This window comes from Xenopus tropicalis, chromosome 6, assembly GCF_000004195.4.
Source record: "Xenopus tropicalis strain Nigerian chromosome 6, UCB_Xtro_10.0, whole genome shotgun sequence".
In the NCBI taxonomy this organism is placed as follows: domain Eukaryota; kingdom Metazoa; phylum Chordata; class Amphibia; order Anura; family Pipidae; genus Xenopus; species Xenopus tropicalis.
The window spans coordinates 61,377,498-61,398,422 of record NC_030682.2 but is presented as its reverse complement, the minus strand read 5'-3'; the positions used below and the strand labels follow the sequence as shown (position 1 = coordinate 61,398,422).

Sequence of the window (20,925 nt, the reverse complement as noted above, 5' to 3'; positions counted from 1 at the left end):
GGAATCTGCAAGCTATTGACAACTTGGCAAGTTCTTATACTCTGCATCTCTGTAGCAATTTTTTTTTCTTATCAATGTCTTTGATCTATTTCACAATCCTACCTAATATACCTACATTCTGCATGCTTGCAGTTAACTTAATAGGTACAAAAAATGAGCTACAGTAAGTTATTTATCCACTGCATGTACAAATCTGTGCAGCCCTGCCTTAGGACAAATGATAATAATCAGATGGAATCTGCAATGTGTCTAGTTTAGTGTAATGAAGTATAAAATCTACAGGAACAATCTTGTCAATGTCATGGTGTCAATAAAAGAGTAGGTAAAAGGCTAAAAATAACTTTTGCCTGTAACAGTGACCCTGTTCAACAACTTTTATCTCCCAATCCTCTGGTTCCCCATGCTTGATGGTTGGCTTTCCTTTCTAGTTTGACTTCATTGCACATTACTGGAATACACAATTTAAATAACTATTCTGGTCATTTTACAATAATTTGCACATTCCGTTTTTCTATATGGTAATTATTCTATATGCATACTATAAACGGCAATGACTTTTATGCAAACATAGGGTAATCAGTTGACTGAATTTCAGCCAGGTAAAGGCGATATGTTAATGGGAGGCTTGTACTGACAATCTTGCTAGGATTAAACATAAATGGTGCAAATTACTAATAAATCCTGGACATAAACCTAATATCTTAAACTGCAAAGACCTTTAGTCATTAAAGATAATAATGGTTTAAGGCAGGCTTCTAGAGCAAAACTGGAGTGAAAAACGGATCCCTGAAAACGGATGTAAAATCTGCCAACACATTTTTCCCCTTTTATTTAAATATACCCTGGAAATGGTACAGTGTAACATTCTTGACAACGATGTACATGATATGTCATTGGCAGGGTTACAATAAAAAAAAAAAAAAATAGATGTCCTTAAGCATGAGGCTTTGCCACAGACATAGTGATTCAGTGGATTTAAGGTGACAGTACCTGACTGGTTGCTATAGGTGACTAGACTTTGCACCTTTTATTACTATTATTAAGTCCACAAAGATATCTTAAAGGAGAATGCAAGTCAAAATGTAAAAAGCATACTGCCCAATAGTCCTCCTATTGTTTAGCAAAAACGCCACACTTTTGGCTCACCTTATCAAATATTTACTCAGTCACACTTACTTCACATTTTCTAGAACAGGCAGCCATCTCTAAAAAGGTATTCTCCCTTCCTTTCCCTCCTTGCTTCATACTGCACATGTGTTTCATTCCCTCCCCCCCCTCCCCTCTGCCAGATCTGCTTCTGATTGGCTGGTGGGCATGTGTAGCTCAGAACAGGAGACAGGATCAAGTTACACACATGCTCAGAGAATAGGAAGCCTGCCGCTGGCAGCCTACAGGAAGGACAGAGAGATTTCAGTGATGTCACTGTAGTCTTCACACTGCTGTAGGCTGCCAGCACCATATCTCAGAGAAGCAAGCAGGGATCTGGGAATTCAGATATGCAGTAAGTACTTAAAAAGAATGCCTTTAGAATTACTTTTAATTTATTAACCTTTCATTGTCCTTTAATTATGTGCAAAGAAATATTTTTTTGCATAATGGACAATTTGTTTGTATTACCCTGACTGAAAAAATATGTGTAATGTCAACATTATTTCTCTTTGTTAAATATAAGCATTGTGAACCATCAGTGCTTCATAAAATATGCCACTGCCAGCAGGAGCATTTTTAACAATTTGGACCCTCTACCCAACCTGATCAGTTTTATCAGCAATTCAGCCCACTTGCCTCCTCTCACTAAAAATTGCAGTTTGACATCATAATACAGCCGGATGTGGCACTGCAAGTCAGGAAGTCATGCACTTGTGAACCATCTGACACACCATATTTACTGCCTGGCCAGTTATCAAATTCTTTATAGTAATATTCACAGTTTTTAGGTTCCCTGTGCAGTGTGTACAATGATCCTCTTATAACTTCTTATATAAAGAATGTGTTTATGATTGCACCAAAAAAATATGCCCCATTCAAGCAGGCTTTAGAAGTACAGTATAAGATACAAATAAAATTGGCTATGTAATAACTGTCTAAAAGTGCAAAAGTTTTGTTCTTAATTTAGCATTTTTCTTGCGTTCCCCCAAAAGGGTTCAGATTCAGTGTGGCCTTAGTGTAGTTCTAAGGATTTGAAAGGGAAATCAAGAAAATAAAAACACCTAATTTTGCTATACAATAGCTTAATCATAAATTGTAATAACTAAGGAAAACAACAAACCTGTTTTCAACATGAAACTGTAATGGGTTAACCCAAGTGTACCAGTATAATGCTTTTACACTAGCAGAAGGCTTTTCCCAGTTTTTTTACACAAAAGTTGTAAACTTTTACATGCAGTATAAAAACACACTATAACCTACTCGTCTGTAATTGTTAACTAAGAAACACACACAAAAAACTATACCGATTATCACTATAAACAAGAGTTTTATCAAACATTCAACACTTCTCTTACCTTTTAGGACGGATTAACTGGATCTCCTATGAAAACCATAATGATACCAGACGTTTCCAGATCTCATTGAGTTAAATTTTATTTGATGGCTATTACTTTATCTCGTCCCCTTAGTGAATGAGTAGTGTGTAAAGGACAGTGCTGTACAGGAAGCACAGAAGTTTCTTTATCTTGGAAAGCATTTTCATATTCCCACCCACCACACAAAAGGCAAACCTGTTTCTCTAGGTAAACAAGAGTTATAGACTTCCAGACAATAGACGATAAAAAAAGACTGCTGCGAAGGGGAAAATGCTTGAGGCTTGGGATTTAAAAAGGAGCTACTTTTTAAAGTAGCCTGACAAACTGATTGGAACCAGCAGAGGTAGATAAAATATTAAGTGTCAGCTAAGCACTTTGCATATTTTCCAGAGTGCAGAGTTGTCAACCTCTATAAAGCAAAACAGCAGCAGTGGATTATTAAGTGCTATTAAAGATTTTCCTTAATGCTTCTCAGTGTTATCATCTACCCACTACTCTGTCAAGTAGGTGGGCATTTTGACATTTTGTATCTGGGAAAATATTTTACACTTAAAACACGCAAAGCAAATCAAAATAAAAAAAGCATATTGCATTGTGTATTAGTATTTTTTTTACATCATTTCATCATTTTACACCCCTCTCTCTCTCTCTCTCTCTCTCTCACTCTATATATAAATATATATATATACAGTATATATACAAGACACACCCTATAGAGAATCAAAAGCCCTGGGTGCTGGCTAAAATGGGAATAATAAAGAAACAGAGAGCCGCACACACAGGGACTTTGCAAAAAATAAAGTATTTAATGAAAGAGATCTGACGTTTCAAGCACTAACGGTGCTCTTCCTCAGGGACAAACCAAAAGACCGTGTGAAACCACCCCCCTTAAGTACCCCACTGCAGAAAAAGAGTGCCAAAACATACTGGTTGTAACCATAGTAACATTTGTGTACAGTTTGTGATAGTAAAAAGGCATGTGGTGATCAAACGAAAGCAAATAATAAAGTAATAACATGAAATAACAAAAAAGAATAGAATGTTACAAAACACTAAGGCATAGTAGTAAAGGTGTACAAAATGTAACTATAATCGCTAATAATAGTAACAGTATCAGGTACTGAAAACCGGAGTCACTGGCCAGTGTGGGGTAAAATGAGTAAAAATAGCAAGAAATGTTGTGAAAAGCAGGGATAGAGAAATGAAACATATAGGGGTATATTTATCATGCTGTGTAAAAAGTGGAGTGAAGCATTACCGGTGATGTTGCCTAGGGCAACCAATCAGCAATTAAATTTCAACAGTTAGAAAACCAAAGCAAAGCATCTGATTGGCTGCTATGAGCAACATCATCGGTAATGTTTTACTCCACTTTTCACACAGCATGATAAATATACTCCTAAGTAACTTCCAACACATGGGGAAAGACATACTCGATCGATCGTAGCAGGACAGAGTTATCATAGCCCGAAGCTCACTGGAACAGTAACCAAAGACGTCATCACGCGGAGCCTAATGTATCTCCGTTGCCATGGCAATACCCGAAGGAAAAAATGGGTAGTAAGGAAAGCGCACATTGTTTAAAAGTTGCGCAGTGCAGAAGTGACCTAGTTAAGGGATCTGCAAAGCCAGTACTGACCCCGGATGACACTTGCAGACAAATTATAGGCGAAATCTTGGACGACAATCTTCTCTGTATTTTTTACACAGCTTTTTACACTGTTTTTTTCAGCGAATTCATTTTACACAGCTTAATAAATATGCCCCTAGGCTTCTCACCAAGCCTTGTCATTCCAGTACTCATACAAATGGTAATGGCACCCTCTGCTCCTTGCAGTGGCAGGCAGTAACCCCCCCATCCCGCTCCTCTGGGAGTTCCTTACACAGGCAGGAAGCCTTCCTGCCCTGTGCCCTGCTCTGAGAGACCCTTTCTCTGGGTGACCCTTCACTTGGGTATCTCACTTCTCTGGGTGACTCCTCACTTGGTTATGACTCCCTCTTCTCCTTGCAGTGGCAGGCGACACCCCCAGCCCCTCTGGGAGTTCCTCACACAGTCAGGCAGCCTTCCTGCTCTGTGCCCTGCTCTGAGAGTGAACCCCTCTCTGTGAGTCCCCAATCACCGATGTTGTGTAATCCCACATCCATACACATACACAAAACTAACTTTAGTTCTTGAGATTACTGTAGCCCTGGATATTTGCCTGCCCAAGACAACATCACAAATTCTTTTTATCAGCACTAACTGAATCAGTCTAAAGGGGTAGCCTCTTCTGCTTTGTTCTTTTCCCATGAAAAAGATCCCTACTATCTGTCTATTATTTCCTCTAATGTAATTATAAAGATATATAATCATGTTCTTTTGCATGTGCTTTTTGTCCAGAGAAACAACCCTAAATGTAATAATAATTTCTCAAAGGTTTATTGTCACATTTTTATCTCTTAAACTCTTAAGAGATTTAAACCATTTAAGACCACCCTATTTGACTACTCAGATGTAATGGGAATGAAAGTAATAGAAATTAAGGGAAAAGCATTTAAAAATTACAAGTCTGAGGAGACAGATGCTTCTTTTAAGACCTATGAATGCTACAACAAGTATTTTAAAGTAGCATCAAAATGACAAATATAGTAAACAAGGAAACAATTACATCATGAACAGGGTCTTATCCCTATTTATAAGTATATTATCTTTAAAAAAAAATGAAGGCTGAGGGTCCATCCAATAAGGAATGGAGATGATTCTTTGGTTACAGCAATATGGTTCTTAAATGTTAAAGCAAAGATTTATGTGAACACAGCCTGATGGAATTCATCCTGAAATAGCAATTGGGATTGTGGCAACCCCATGTAACTTAGCCTTTCCTTCTCCTTTAAAGGAACAGTTCAGTGTAAAAATGAAACTGGGTAAAATAGACAGCGCAAAATAAAAAATATTTCTAATATAGTTAGGCAAAACTGTAATCTATAAAGGCTGGAGTGAGCAGATGTCTAATATAATAGAACACTAGTTCCTGCTTAATGTCTAACCTCTTAGTTAGTCAGTGACTTTAGAAGGGGCCACATGGGACAAAACTGTAGTTTGTGAGCACGCAGGTCATATTCAAATGCAAACTAACTGAACAGTTATGTCCCATATGCCCCCCCTAAAGTCACTGATTGGCTACTGACTGCTAACAGCTTAGGGAGCTGTAAAGGAGGAAGTAGTGTTATGGCTATTATGTTAGACATCTGCTTACTCCGGCTTTTATAGATTACATTTTTGCAACTAACTACTGTATATTAAAAACATTCTTTATTTTGTGCAGTCTATCTATTTTGCCCATTTTCATTTTTACACTGAACTGCTGCTTTAAAAGGGGTATATATTAATTGAAGGAGAGAGTTAATTTCCCACTGTATAAAGCACTTAGTACAGTTTGGTCCAGGGCTTAAAGGAGATATTAATGAAACAGAAAAACCAAAGAAGACTAGCTAAGCTGTTACATGGCTTTGAAAGTATCAGTTATAAGGAACGACTGGCACGTTGGCAATGTTTACATTGCATAAGAGGGTTGGATGCATCTTTAGAAAGTGTGAAAATACAAAGTTAAGGAAATTAACCATTTGGTCACATGTTTACACAGCACAGAACATATAAGCTCTGTAGAATACAATAATATTATAATTTAAAGAAGATAAAAGGGGATTGAATGTCATTCACTGCTCTCTACAGTACTATACAAAGAAAACTTATATGAAATATTTCATTTATATACTTATATAATATTATATTTTATTTTTTGCCAGGATGTTGTTTATTTGTTGGTGCTGGTTGAACAAATACAATCTTTGAATGTGTATATATATATATATATATATACAGTATATATATATATATTTATCTGTGTGTGTGTTACTGTTCCTTTAAAGCAGTGCTGTCCAACTGGCGGCCCGCGGGCCACATGCGGCCCGCGACCCCCCTCTGTGTGGCCCCCCACCTGTCTGGCTGCTTTGATGGCTTACTCTTGTGTAAGCTCTAAATGGTATCAGTACTGTGATTAACTGCCTCCCTGCATTGCTCACACCTCAGATTCAGGCTGTAATCAGGCTGTATTGTTTAAACATGTAATCCCCTGTGTTGTTCACACCTTTTAGTTTCTGCATTGTTCACCCCCTGCAGTGTTCACACCTCAGGCTCAGGCTGTAATCACCCACCTGGTTTACCTGTTTACACCTCAGAGCAGTGCCAGCATTGTGTCACTGTATGTATTACCTGCCCTATGCTGCCTGTGTGTATGACACACAGGCAGGGTAGGGCAGGCAGAGTATGGCACATAGGAAGCATAGGGCAGGCAGAGTATGGCACACACAGACAGAGTAGGGCAGGCAGAGTATGGGGGTTGCTACGATACCCACATGGGAGGAAGAGGCATATAGATTTAAGGGTATGTCTTAATATGACATAAAATAATTCTTTCACATTTGAATGAAGTCTGATATCCCTGCAGTGAGCACCAACCATTTGGGTTTTTGCTGCACTACCACTAATAATGTGGGCATGGTCTTAAAAGCTCTTGTGATAACATGGGTGTGGTTTGAAGTGGGTATGGTTTAAAAGGGGGAGTGGTCAAAACCAGCTTTCATTAGCGGCCCTCCACTATGTATGCTAGAGAAATTCCGGCCCTCGGCACCACAGAAGTTGGACAGCACTGCTTTAAAGTATGCAATGAATTTAACTACTACTACTACTACTACTACTTTGGTGAAAGTGAAATGGGTATTAAAAATGAAATTTATTTATGAACCAAATAAAAATACTGGCATTTTCTAGTATTAGTGAACACAGCCTCAGACTGTCCTCAGCTGGTGGGAATTGCTAGTCTGTCCCAATACCTTCTGAAAGGGCCCGAAATGCAGAGCAATAAGCTGCTGATGCAGTCAAAAGTAACTGAATGGGAGGCCAATAAATCCTGTGTAAAGGCAAATTCAACCATTACATGAGGCTTGATTGACAGTGTGGCAGTCGATGTGTAAATTAGAGATGTAGCGAACTGTTCGCCGGCGAACTAATTTGCGTGAACATCGGGTGTTCGCAAGTCCGCAATTTTGCGAACTTTTGGCGATGTTCGCCATTTTGGGTTCGCCGCGTTTTTTTTTTTGCGCCGCGTTTTTTCGCCTCGGTTTTTTCAGCCACGTTTTTTTGCTTCGGTTTTTCGCCTTTGCGTATACATAGGAATAGCTTGCGTATTTTTCAGAGAAATTTTTGCCCTTGATCCCCCTCCTGCATGCCACTGTCCAGGTCGTGGCACCCTTTAAACAACTTTAAAATCAGTTTTCTGGCCAGAAATGGCTTTTCTAGGTTTTAAAGTTCGCCTTCCCATTGAAGTCTATGGGGTTCGCAAAGTTCGCGAATATTCGCGAGTTTTGGCGAAAGTCCGCGAACGGGTTCGCGAACATTTTTGGCGATGTTTGCTACATCCCTAGTGTAAATGTGCTTAAGTGTAAATTCCAGACAAAAGGGTCAATAATTATAGTGCCAAAGGCAAAGTACAGTATGTTGTGACAGGGCAGAAACACATTCCTCCAAATGTATGCTCTGTCTATCACGTATCAATGTACTGATAAAATTGCATGAATTGTTTGATTTTCAGTATGTGTGTTTAGGCCCAATGGTCCCAGTCAATATCACGTACTATGGATATCAGCTGATTGTTTTAGCAAGCATGTTTTAAATCTCAGTATGCACCATATTTGACAGTGTACGGTACACTGAAAAATGAGAATGTTTTTTCCTAAAATTCATAGCCTTTGTATGGCCTCCTTACATTTTTAAAGGAGAAGGAAAGGTAAAAACTAAGTAAGCATTATCAGAAAGGTCTATGTAATAATCACTCACAGAAATGCTGCACTGAGTCCTCTATCAAAAGAAGCACATGTTCTTCAGTATCAGAAATCCTTCATTCCGGGGGCCAGAGTCTGTGCAGCTCCCCCCTCCCTTAGGAATATGTAATCTGAGCTACAATGGCTACAGCTACAGCAAGAAGTTATAAAGACCAAGCTTAAATGGCAGCTGCAATCTTAAACAAACCAATGGAGCTTCTAGGGTTGTTTACTCAGGTATGATAGAGCTTTCTGCAGAGTAAATGTAGCGTTCAAGTTGGCACTTTAAAGACAAATGTTTGGCAGAAAGAGGCAGACTGTTTTAATAGGTGAAGCAGATTTTTTCTTAAAGAAACAAACATCAAAAAACACCAAGTGATACAAATAATGGAATTTGGACCACAATTTGTAACAGGGGTAAATCAATGCACAGATTCTATTTGGATACATAGGAAAATCACAAACTATACGCTTTTTCAGTTTTTTGGGGGTTTTTTTGCTGTTTTTCCAACAGCAATATGAATTATTTTGGTTTCCCCCCTTTGCTGAGTCCCAGTAAGAGCGAAGACACACAGAGCTACTTAGGAGTAGCTACTTGTTACAGCTACTAAACACCAGAAAATACCCTTCCATAGACGATAATGAGAATTGCCTGTACAAAGTAAATGATCAGTATTGTCTATTTTAGTAGGAACGTCAAGTAGCTACTACTAGTAGCTCCGTGTGCCTTCACCCTATAACAGTTCAGTAAGCCTGGTTGCTGACTCTCGAAACTGCCTGATATCATATCAACTGTTTGCTGGAATCATTTGTGGTGTTCGCCTTACAAGTGATGTGCACGTCCTGTTCTTTTGTTGCAGGTGTTCTGCAGCTATTGACACTAGATGCTGAGGAACCCTGGTGCTACCTCATGAATCAAAGGTGGAGGTAGCTTCAGAGTTCATCCAGGGTTCCCCTGCGTCAATAGGTACAGCAGCACTCAATTCAGAATGGAAGACCTGGGCAGAACCGAGCAGAGAACTGCGAGGGGAAGATTTTGACCCAAGTACCTTTAATGAAAGTGGTTTTTGGGGCAACCCACTGCAGGGAAAAGTGCAAGTTGCCTACTCTGCTTGCAGACATAAATGAGCACTAATATGTTTTGGGAAGTTGAACTATAATTAAGGAAACTGTATAGGCAAGTTGTATATTATAGAAAAAAGAGTAAGCTCTAAAAACATAATTGTGCAATGTATTTGTATATTCTGCATGAGAAAAAAGGCTTTGCACCATTTTATATCCATGTTTAACCCCTTTATATTGTATAGGTGTCTATGAAGTACCCACATATAGTCCATATTTTTGTGGCTGCAACGTTTGCAACACATTTGTGTCAACATTTGGCATGTTGCTATTGTGCTAATATTCTGTATGCATTGTGGGTAAAAAACAGAGAACTGACGCTTTTGCAAAGTGACCATGTAAATTAAAAGCCCAGGCAGCAGTTATTCAATTTTAAAACATTGTACTCAAGTTGCACCCACAGCAATATGGACATCTTGTATGCAGGAAATACACACAATTCTGCAGGCCCAAAAAAGAGCATGCATGGTTCCCTGTACTAATCACATGTACACGTCTATGTTGCATTAAGCTAGCTATGATGTAGAGACCTTCCCTTTGGCTATGAGTAGTACACCAGGCTGGTTTTCTGTCTTCGGTCAGCTTCGGTCATGCTGTTATGACATTCTTAGTTTAGCCCACACTAGATTTCAACTAGAAACTCTACATTTTTCTTTAGAAACATTATGTCACTAAATTCCTTCTATTGTTGTCCTTAATGTTAGACTGTTACTTCCCAAAGCTAAGAAAATAGACAGGATCCTAGCTTATTTACATCCAGTACAACATGTTGTTAAGCAATACATATTTCATAGGTTTATATGTAACATTTAAATGTAGAGTACATGGCCCTTGTACTTCTATGTCAGCATTGCAAGCAGGCCCCTCTCATCCATTAACTTTTTAAGATCCCTCTTTGTTTACATTTATTGTAAAGCGCTGCGTAATTTGCTGGCACTATAATAAATAAATAAATGATGATGATGATTAAGGTAATGTCAGGCTTACCGAAAATCCAGTGAAGAAGGAGTATGTCAAGCTGAATGTGACCCACAAGAGGCTCACACAACATAGATCCCACCCAAGGATTGAACAGGAGGAGTGTGTGGCCAGAGGGGGTCATTTATGAACACTGGGCAAATTTGCACCTGGAGAGTAACTCATGGCAACCAATCAGATGATTGCTTTCAGTGTTTAACTTGCAGCTGGCTGGAAAAATCTAAGCCTAAGCCCTGATTGGTTGCAATTGGTTACTGCCAAGGTGTAAATATGCCCAATGTTTATAAATGAGCCCCAGTGAGGCTGATAACGCAGTACCTAGTCAACGGATCCAGGTCAGGGGCAGGCAGCAATCGTCCAGTAGTTGGGAATTAGGCTCAGGTCTGGACAGGCAGCAGTGGATCGAAGTCAGGAGGCAGGCAGAAGGTCAAGAACATGGAAACGGCAGAGTAACTAGGGCTAGGCTTCAGGAACAATCCCATGTTTTAAAGTGGACATGATTACTCTTTACATGTATATTAGAGGGCATTATAGGCATATAGGGGCAGATTTATAAAAATGTTAGATTAGTACACTAGACACCACAGAAAAATTCATTCACTTTCTATTCATTCTTATGAGATTTTCTGAACTATATTTATCAATGGGTAAAAGTTAGAGTTCTCCATTTGATAAATACACTTCTAAAAATCCCATAGGAATGAATAGAAAGTAGGTGATTTTTTTTCTGCCCAATAGAGTGGAATCTTTTTTCCCACAGAAAGATCAATGCACCAGAAACCATCCTTTTAGACTAGATTAGTGATCCCCAACCAGTTGCTCGCGAACTACATGTTGCTCACAACCCCTTGGATGTTGCTCCCAGTGGCCTCAAAGCAGGTGCTTATTTTTAAATTCCTGACTTATACTGACAAAAAGAACATCCTGTAGGCTGAGACTCCACCTGGGGACTACCAAATAGCCCTCCAGGCTAAAAAAAGGTTGGGGACCTCTGGCTTAGAGGAACAGGACTTTGGTTTAAAACACCATAGTTGGTTTATCATGGTGAGGCAGTGAGGTTATTGAGGAAGATTCTATTAATGCTTTTCAGAGGGGCTTTCTGCACTATCAGTGTGCCCCTCCTCCGACAGAGGGGGAGTGCTGAGGAAAAAGGGGGTAGTATTTCCTAGGCCGCCTCAGGGTAGTGCTAGAGGCCAAAATGCTCCTGACTATCTATGTTTATTATTCAGGATTTTACAACAAAACTATACATATTTGATTTGGTTATGTTTTTATACGTATAAAAGACTGTGTTTACATTATAATTCTGTTTAGTATGTAAAATATGTAACAAGGCATATATCTTGTTTAAGAAATGAATTTACACACAAATTGAGTCCTGTTTAGCATCTGTTGTACTGAAAAAAACCACTATACAGATTTCCTCAGTGTACCAAATGTCCCTAAAGTAAAAGTCTGCAAAATGTCAAAAAGCTTGGCATTTCATGCAAACATTTTTGAAAATCAACTTAATGTTAAAGGTTTAAACACAAAGCTGCATTTGTTTTCTTAAAGAAAAGTTGTTCTGTAATTTGTGGGAGGTAAAGGCTAGGGCCTATAAAGTAGTACCGTATATACTCGAGTATAAGCCGAGTTTTTCAGCACTGAAAATGTGATTAAAAAGTGAAACTCGGCTTATACTAGCATATATACAGTATTCAGATATATATGGATTCGTTGTGAAATACAACTGATGCGCGCCCCTGTGGACAACCTAACTTGCGTGCTGCCGTGTCATCGTACGCGCAGCATCGCTCCTTGGATACAGGTATGCCTCATCGGCTGCATAGGCTTCTCGACAGGGCACCGATGTGACGCGCACCGGCGGCGGCATCGTACGCCGCTTCGGCTGCATTGGCTTCTACATCGCTGCTGCCATTTTAAGCGTCGCTTCGGCTGCAACGGCTTCTATGGGTATGAGCATCGCCAGGGTACCGGCGGCATCTTACGCTTCAAATGTGTGTGTATATTTGAGAGAGTTCCCATTTTATTAAAGACAAGATTCCAATAAAAATTGTCCCCATTGGCACTATGTTAGAGGTCGTGTTAACTTGTGTAATCTGCACCCCTTCCCATGTTATCCAGGCCACGGGCTTCAGATATGTCCTTCACTTGTGGCCAATCACAGGGCAAAGTTGACACAAAGGAAAGGAAACCATGATACCTGCACAAAGGGAAGCTGGGAACAGGCTGGGTGGAACAATATAAAGCAGATTATTGGCTTGCACTTAGGGTTAGCTGCGGATATATATGGATTCGCTGTGAAATGCAACCGATGCGCGCGCTCCTACTCCCATGTAACTGGGGGAGTCCCAAGCCGGACTTGGATTTCTTACTATTGAGTGCTATTCTGATATATACTGGGAGCTGCTATCTTGATGCTTTCACATTGTTCTGCTAATTGGCTGCTGGGAGGGGGGTGACATCACTTCAACTTGCAGTAACGGCTGCATTTCCCTAGGCTTATACTCGAGTCAATAAGTTTTTCCAGTTTTCTTAGGTAAAATTAGGTACCTCGGCTTATATTCGGATCGGCTTATACTCGAGTATATACGGTACTCATTAGTGTCTGAGTGTGACTACCCTTTAAGAATGTGTGTGCTGTTGGTTATGACTATATAATGTCAATAGTCAGTATATGTAATAAAAAGCACTATGTTTGCTTAGGTGCAGTTGCCCACAGCAACCATTGTTTGACATAGCCCAACAGCTCCAAGAGCAGACTTGGTGCCATTGGTCTGTATGGAACAATGGTCATATATACAGTACATACATTTTCCATAGCTGTTTGTATTGTCATAATTTATTTTAATGGATTACAGTGCTTACTATCCTACATTTTTAATGAGAAAAAAAATCAAAATTATTTCATATTTATAAATTCAGATTTAGTGACAAACTGACAATTACAGGTCAGAGATAGAAGAGTTCCCATTTGCATGTGCATTGAGCTGAAAGGCCCACACACCTTATATGCAAACCCAGCAGTGGGAGTGCTGACGGACGTTGCTTTGTCATTGATAGATTGAAGAGAGAGCTATTTCTGGAAACCTATTCAAAACAGAGATTATTAGTGAGCTTGGTTTCGTGACAATATTATTTCTCAAAGCTGAATGTAACAGATGTATCAGAACCTACTTGAGTATATTAATCAAACGCTCTGTCACAAAAGCAAATGTTAAATGTAAAGTAGAGCAAAAGTAGGGTGCAGCAACTGAATAATACATGTCAAAGAAAACAAAAATGCCCTTGAAAAGTTCTCCTTCAAAAGGGAAAGCAAAATGCTTGGGCTTTAATTTATATTCATGTGACTTATAAAGAAAATGTGTTCTCATTTATTTTTTTATCCATTTAGTTTTTTTCATCTTTAGTTTTCACATTATTAATGTATAGACAGTGAAAGATGATTTAACATTGAATCCCATCTTCTTTGCTCTGGAGCAGTTATGAAAAGTCATGCAAAAGAAGGTCCTCCCAGGTAAACCCCATCTATAATCATTTCCTCCTTATTATGCAAAATACAAAAATTCACATACTCTGCTGGCTGCACAATGATAACAACAGAAGTAAATAAACAGAATAACATAAGCAAACACAAAAAAACAATCATTAGTTGACCCCTCTTTAAAGAAGAATGATAAAGCGATATTACTGGGGGATGCACATTGCTTAGGTAGTTCCAGTGACCAAATGATCACCTTTTACCCTGTGTAGCTGGGGTCAAAAAGATCATGGGATTAGGAACTGGATGGAGCTGACAAGACAAATATGGGAACAGGGCTGCACAGCCAAATACTGAATTGCAATGGGCTGAGTGCTAAAGTAACTAAAAATAAATATTTTCATGGAAAAAGAATCAGAAAAGGCTGCAAGGATTTGCTTATGAGCAAGCTTATTGACAGTAGGTGACACAAACAAAATAAATGGGAATGTTACAGTTACTAATTTCTTCCACTGAAAACAAAAAACTTGTTTTACCTGTTGACTTTTAAGCAGGGACAGAACTAGGGGTAGGCAGGAGAGGCACATGCCTAGGGCACAACAGGGTGGGCACGTACATCATGCATTGCTTCGCTGTTTGTCAACTCCCCTTCTTCCTGCTCCACATCTCACTGCAGTTGGGGGGGGGGCATCCAGGGTGAGGGCTGTGCCTTGGGCTTTACACATGCAAAATGCGTAGGTCTTTCATTTTCAGGTACATATGAACAAAGAAGGAAATTGGGACTGTGAACTTTTTTTTTACTTTAGAGTGGTGCATATAGTCTTTAGAATTGCAAATAACAATCTGAACAATCTGAATATGAAGCACTGCTGTATATTAATGTGCAAGTGTACATAATTGTAGGACTTTAATATATTGTAACAAATTAGCAGTGAACTGACCCCAGTTATTAAAGGTACTTGCCTCTAAAGCCTCTCCTTGTTGATGTTTGGAAACCTTGAACCTATGAAAACTCACAGCAAAAGCGATAAGAATCACGCACTGACATCATTTTGTGCGCCATAAATGATGTCAGCCCATACTTCAAACATTTTCAATGCCATTGCATCCAACTTTTTAAATTACCAATCTCTTCACACCCCACATCCAAATTTGCACTTTGCACATTACACTTGCAGTCATATATGACTCCTCATTCCATTGTTGTTTTGACATTAAATACTCCTGTGCTGTGATATTATCACAAGAGCTTACAATCTAAGAGGGAGATGAAGTGAGAAATATTCGGAGGGTAACCAGTGTTATTGTAGCGTTCCTGTTGGCAAGGAACTTTACAACCTACCTTTCCTTCCTATCACTCATCCCTCTTCCTGTACTAGAGAGCTTTATGGGGGACTAAGGGGCAGATTTATCAAATCACGAGTTTGAATCCTGAATGGGAAAAATTCGATTTGGAAACAAAAATTTCTGAAGATCGCAAATATCACGAAAATGCTTATGAAAAAATCGTATTAGTCACGATAATATCGTATTGGCAATCCGAAAGTCACAAAATTTTCGGACCGTACAATTGTAAACAGCGGTAAAACCTTGCCAATTTTTTTGTGCAAGCGTTCGTGCGGAGCACAAAAAGTCATGTGGCGTATGAAAAAATCGTCCGGACGCCCGATCCAATCAGATTTCATTCAGTGATTTCACGTTTTTCAAACCAACATGAAGTTTGTTCTCAAACACCCCTTTCTAGTTGCATTTTATGTTTGCAAACATGAATTAGGTCAACTAAGGCTCTACATTTTAACCCTTGAAGTGCCAGCAGATTTTTGTAAATCGGTGAAATTCAAAATCGGTACCCATGTTTTTCTACTCTAAATTACAGAGTTGCAGTGCTTTTCCAAAAATTGGCTGTTTTAATGAAATACCTAAAAATCCCTTCATAGCTTCTACTTTCAAGCATCTAATCCCACATAGCATTAGGTACCAAAAAAAATGTCTGCTGAACAGTTTGATGCCCATTGTGCATAGGATCACCAAAGTATCTGGCATTTAGAGACGCCAAAAGGAAGTTAGTGCATACAAATTGTCTCTTTAGCTACTAAAACTTAACACATTTATGGCATTATTTGTGGGGTTAAAAACACAAAAAAAAATTGACCCCCAAAACCATATATGTTTAGGAAGTATACATTCGGGTGAATTCAAAATGGCTACCTATGTTTTTCTATTCTAAATTATGGGGCTGCAATGCTTTAGCAAATTTGGCCGTTTTTATGAAATACCTCAAAATAGCCTCAAAGCTTCCACTTTCAAGCATCACATCACACAAGTTAGTGCATACAAGTTTCATGGCATATATTTCTAGATTTATGTGTGGGAACAGTGGCAATAAGTAAGCTGACCCCATAAAACCTAATATTTTCAGAAAATACATATTCTGCAAAATCTAAAATGGGTAAATATATCTTTGTATGGCAAAGCACCAAACAGCAAAGCTAAGCTAAAAGTAGTGATTTTAATGTAATTTCTAAAAATTGTCTAAAGATTGCAATTTACCCCATTATATGCAGGGCTGCTTCTGTTATCAACAATCTAAAAGGAATTCCAGGCACCAAAGGACCCAAAGGGATGTTCTTAAAAACAGAAACTTTATTTCTCCATTAAATTCCATTTATTTCTCCATTAAGCTCCATTCGTGCTTCAACGCACTTCATAATAGGCATATACCAGCTAAGATAGAGACAACATTTATATAGATTTCCAGGAAGTGTATGTCATTAAACCACTCCCACTAAAGAAACTTATTTCTTTATTTCCTCATTTTGTTATATGAGATTCTATATAAATTCCTTTGACCTGTGGGCTTGACCTTGCTTGCCTGCTGCCTGCCACTGACCTCGGCTTGCCTTACGGACCTTGCCAGTTTGGATATTTTAGTTTAGATAAATAAGTTTTACAGACAGAAATAAACCATCACCGCCTATTCAAAACTAAAAATAAAATAACATGCCTAAAAATGCCCCAAAAATGTAATATAATCACTAAAATAACATAGAAAAGGTACTGCACAGTGTGGCAGTGGCAATACGCTGGGGGGGGGGGGCTCCAGGGAGTACAGAAAACAGCAGGCACGTAGCTGCCATGTGTCTGCTGTTGCCTTGGAGCCCCTGGGTCATCTCACTCAAGAGGCTAATCGATCCCTGCTACTGCTTGTTTGCTAGTGGCTGGGGAGCAAAGAAGTAACTTTAAAATCTGCTCTTCCACTCCCAAACCTGGAAGTGCAGCAAAACAGAGAATCTAATGTATGTGGCACCTAGGTACCTTTATCCACGGAATGTAGATTTTGTGTTCTGTGGCACCTAAAGGGCTAAAGGAAAGCAAACTTTAGCACCCTAAGAGCATTATTTACATGGGTAGATTGGAACAAGACATTTTAGCTAAAACACATAACAGAAATAGAAATAGTTGTTGCCCCACCCTACATCTCTGAACTTATCTCTAGATACCACCCAACCCGCTTGTTACGCTCCTCTACTGACCTGCTCCTCAACTCCTCTCTCATTCCCTCCTCACATGCTCGCATTCAAGACTTTGCAAGGGAATTCGCTCCCACAATCTGTCAGACTTTCCCAATGTGCTGCTAAAAGCAATACCCTGTGCCACACCTCTCACAACTCTGGTCATGCCCATTTCCACACCTTGTGCCTCAACCCTTTCTCCTTGTAGATTGTAAGCTCTTTTGGGCAGGGTTCCCTTCACCTCTTGTAGTAGTTATTGATTGCTTTATATGTTACTCTGTATGTCCAATGTATGAAACCCACTTATTGTACAGTGCTGCGGAATATGTTGGCGCTTTATAAATAAATGTTAATAATAATAATAATTTTAGGTAAGAAATTGAAACTGCTCTGCAGAAGCATTGGGGTCATTTTTGTCCTCGACGCCTGAAAGTTCCATCTTAATACCTGTATATGATTTTTTTTTTTTTACAGTGAGAGCTGTAAAGTTGTGGAATTCTCTCCCTAAAGCATTTGTAACTTATCAAAAGAGGGCTAACTTTTAGTAGAACCTTGATCCAATGACTGATCCGATTGCTCTCCTCCAGCCAGGAGTATTTTTTCCCACTTCTGAGGCAAATTAGGTTTCAGGTGTTTTTTTACCGTCCTCTGCATCCAGTAGCAGTTAGGCAGGTTTCAAAAAGGATGAATTTGTTGAATTCTCAAGTATTATATGTATGAGATACCCTCTCCCAAATCTCCACAAGTTTAATTGCTTGCTCTGTTCCCCTCAGACATGCTACCTACTCGCTACTGCCAGTACCCTCGGTATTATGCACAAATTCCAGCATTCCAGCTCCTACAAGTTTTATGATGTAATAAAAATTAGCAACATTTCTTTTTTTTTCTAATTTTAGTACTGGGAAAAATCACACATTGTACAGTTACAGGGCAGTCTCTCTGTGTTAATTATGCCTTACATATATTTTTAGAATATTTTCAGTTTCACCAGCAGAGGGAGTAGCAGCCACAAAAACCACAGAATTCTTTTATCGAAGAATACCTTCAACTGAATTTATATCTGTAAGTATAACTGATAAAAGTTTACTTACTGAAAGTATAAATTACACAAGCAAACCTTACTATTACTCATAAGAAATATCAGTTCTTATGATTATTTATCAGGACCAAATATAACTTTTATTTGTAATCTTATGGCCAGTCTCCCCTCCCTTCTTGCCTTTTTATTAAGACAAAAAGTAATGGCAGACACGGCAATCTGTGATTTTTAACAGCCTCTTATTTAACAGCAATGCTGGCTTTTCTAAACAGTCTCCACAGTGCACTGCTCCTTGGTGCACCCCAAGTGACACATCAGGCTTGTCAAAGTAGCAGGCTATGGATTACAAGATACATGAATAATCAATATATTATTATAAATATGCCAAATGTTAATTCATTCTGCCTACAAATTGAGGCATTAGGAAATGGCACTGCATTTGCCTGACCTGTGTAACACACAGCTGCAATAGAGGTGCCCTGGGTGAAAACCACTTTCTCTTACACATTAGTGGAAAAAAACACAATATTACAAAATTAGTTGCTACTGCAAAATCTTTTGAGATTCCACTATTCCCAAGGTATTCCAAGAAATGCATGTAATGTGACTATACCAGCTTGAAGCTAAACGCCGGTATTGTAAAAGCCATGCCAGCAGCTCAACTAATAAAGCAGGGCTACCAGTCCCACTAACTGGACTGACAACCTTGTGGAAATAAGTAGTTTATGACACCTGAATTGTGCCTTGAGACTTATGGAATGCCTTCAGGTAGATAGAGTAAGAAGTAGTTTAATAGAGAACTAGGTGAATAAGCACCACAAACAAACAATTGTCATGTGTATCTCAGATTGCACCTTTCCATAGCAGAATTGCAAAGTATCTGAGAACTACCCAGCACTGCATTTCACTCTCCTGCACAGTAGATAACTAGGTGCTTGGTTAGGATTAGGAATAAGCAATTTGTGAGTGCAAAAATTGCCGCAAATTTTGCCATGCTTTTTTATTTAGCTAAAAAAAATCTAATTTTTTATGCAGAAAAAAACATTGCACAAGACATAACACAAGAAAATACTATTATTGATTCGAATGCATTTAAAGAAAATTGAGATTTCTCTATTTTGTGAATGTTTCCATGGTTTAGAATATTTGTAAATTTTTCAGCAAATCTGAGAAGTGTCACTCATCATTAGTTTTGATGTAATATTAGTCTACATCACAAATAAAGATCTTAGCCATTAAAGACCACAGGCTGAAAGTGCTGAGCATACTTTTTGCCTAATGTTCTGTATTAGGAATATCTATGGCTTCTCTTATTCCTGGCACTAAACAAGCACTTCCTGTCACCTGAAATCCCCAAGAACTTTAGAGGTGCTAATAAAACTAATTACCAATCCACTGAGAAGAGCCTGATAATTCGTTTCTTAAAGGCTGCTGCTTCTATAAGCAATGGCAGATAGGGAGCTCTAAACAATTGCCCTGTTATAATAGAAAGGGGGGGGAGGGAGGTAAGCTGAAATGAAAATAGACCAACTTTAAAATACACTTTATAATGGCAAAAAATAGAAAACTATGAATTTGTGCTCATTTTTAGCAAAGGTGTTTTCCAGTATATACTGCCCCTCTTTCACCCAGATTTCTCCCAGATATTTCTCAGGACAGGCATTTAAAGTATACATTAAAGGGGATGTAAAGCCAAAGAAAGAATTAATGGAAACATGGGTATAACTTTAAAGTAAGCAGACCCTACATGGTGGCCCATGAGTGTAGAGAGCCCAGTAAGGCCCTAATTAATGAGCAATTTCAATATATTTCGATAGAACTGATAATCTTAGCAATGTTTTGGGCCCCAAATTGAATTTGCTGTTGGGCCCAGTAACATCTAGTTATGCCGCTGGATGTAAACAGTTCTTTTCTGAGCTGTTTCGCAATTTACAAGAATTTACTATTTTTTTTTTTTAGCAGTTTTAGTCTGAGACTCAAAATACCAGATGTTGAGTTTAAAAGCTCTTTTTGAAGGTCAGTGGTGCTTGCTGTCTATGTACGTCTTAACAGTCAGTTAACTGATTGCTGCTGACCCCAAATTCCATTATTATCAGTCTAATAATATTTTTTATTTTTAAAAAACCACTAATATAAAGCAAAAATATTGCAACTTGCAAAAGTGCTCAGAGGATAGCTGTTATTTTTTGGGGTTTAGATCTCCTTTAATACATAGTAAAGGATCTATTTTTCAGAATGCTTGGGACCTGGGTTTTTTTGGATGACCATATCCCTATGTCTGCTTAAAAAATATTAAAACATTAGACATAGCATGTTTTATGAAAAAAATCTTTATTATGCTGTGGGAACATCTTTAAAAAATTTTAGTGCCCTGGCCATGTTCCCATTTCCACCACTTTCTTTTGCTCA

General features: G+C 38.7%; 1 protein-coding gene across 1 annotated transcript in view; it reads right to left on the bottom strand.

The window, feature by feature from the left end:
* itprid1 (ITPR interacting domain containing 1) overlaps positions 1-2,732 on the bottom strand; it is a 74,822-nt gene extending 72,090 nt beyond the window's left edge. Inside the window, exon 1 of the mRNA XM_012965494.3 lies at positions 2,505-2,732. The gene's annotated coding sequence lies outside the window, so the exon portion shown is untranslated. The remainder of the gene's footprint in view (positions 1-2,504) is intronic.
* Between the last annotated feature and the right edge of the window lie 18,193 nt (positions 2,733-20,925).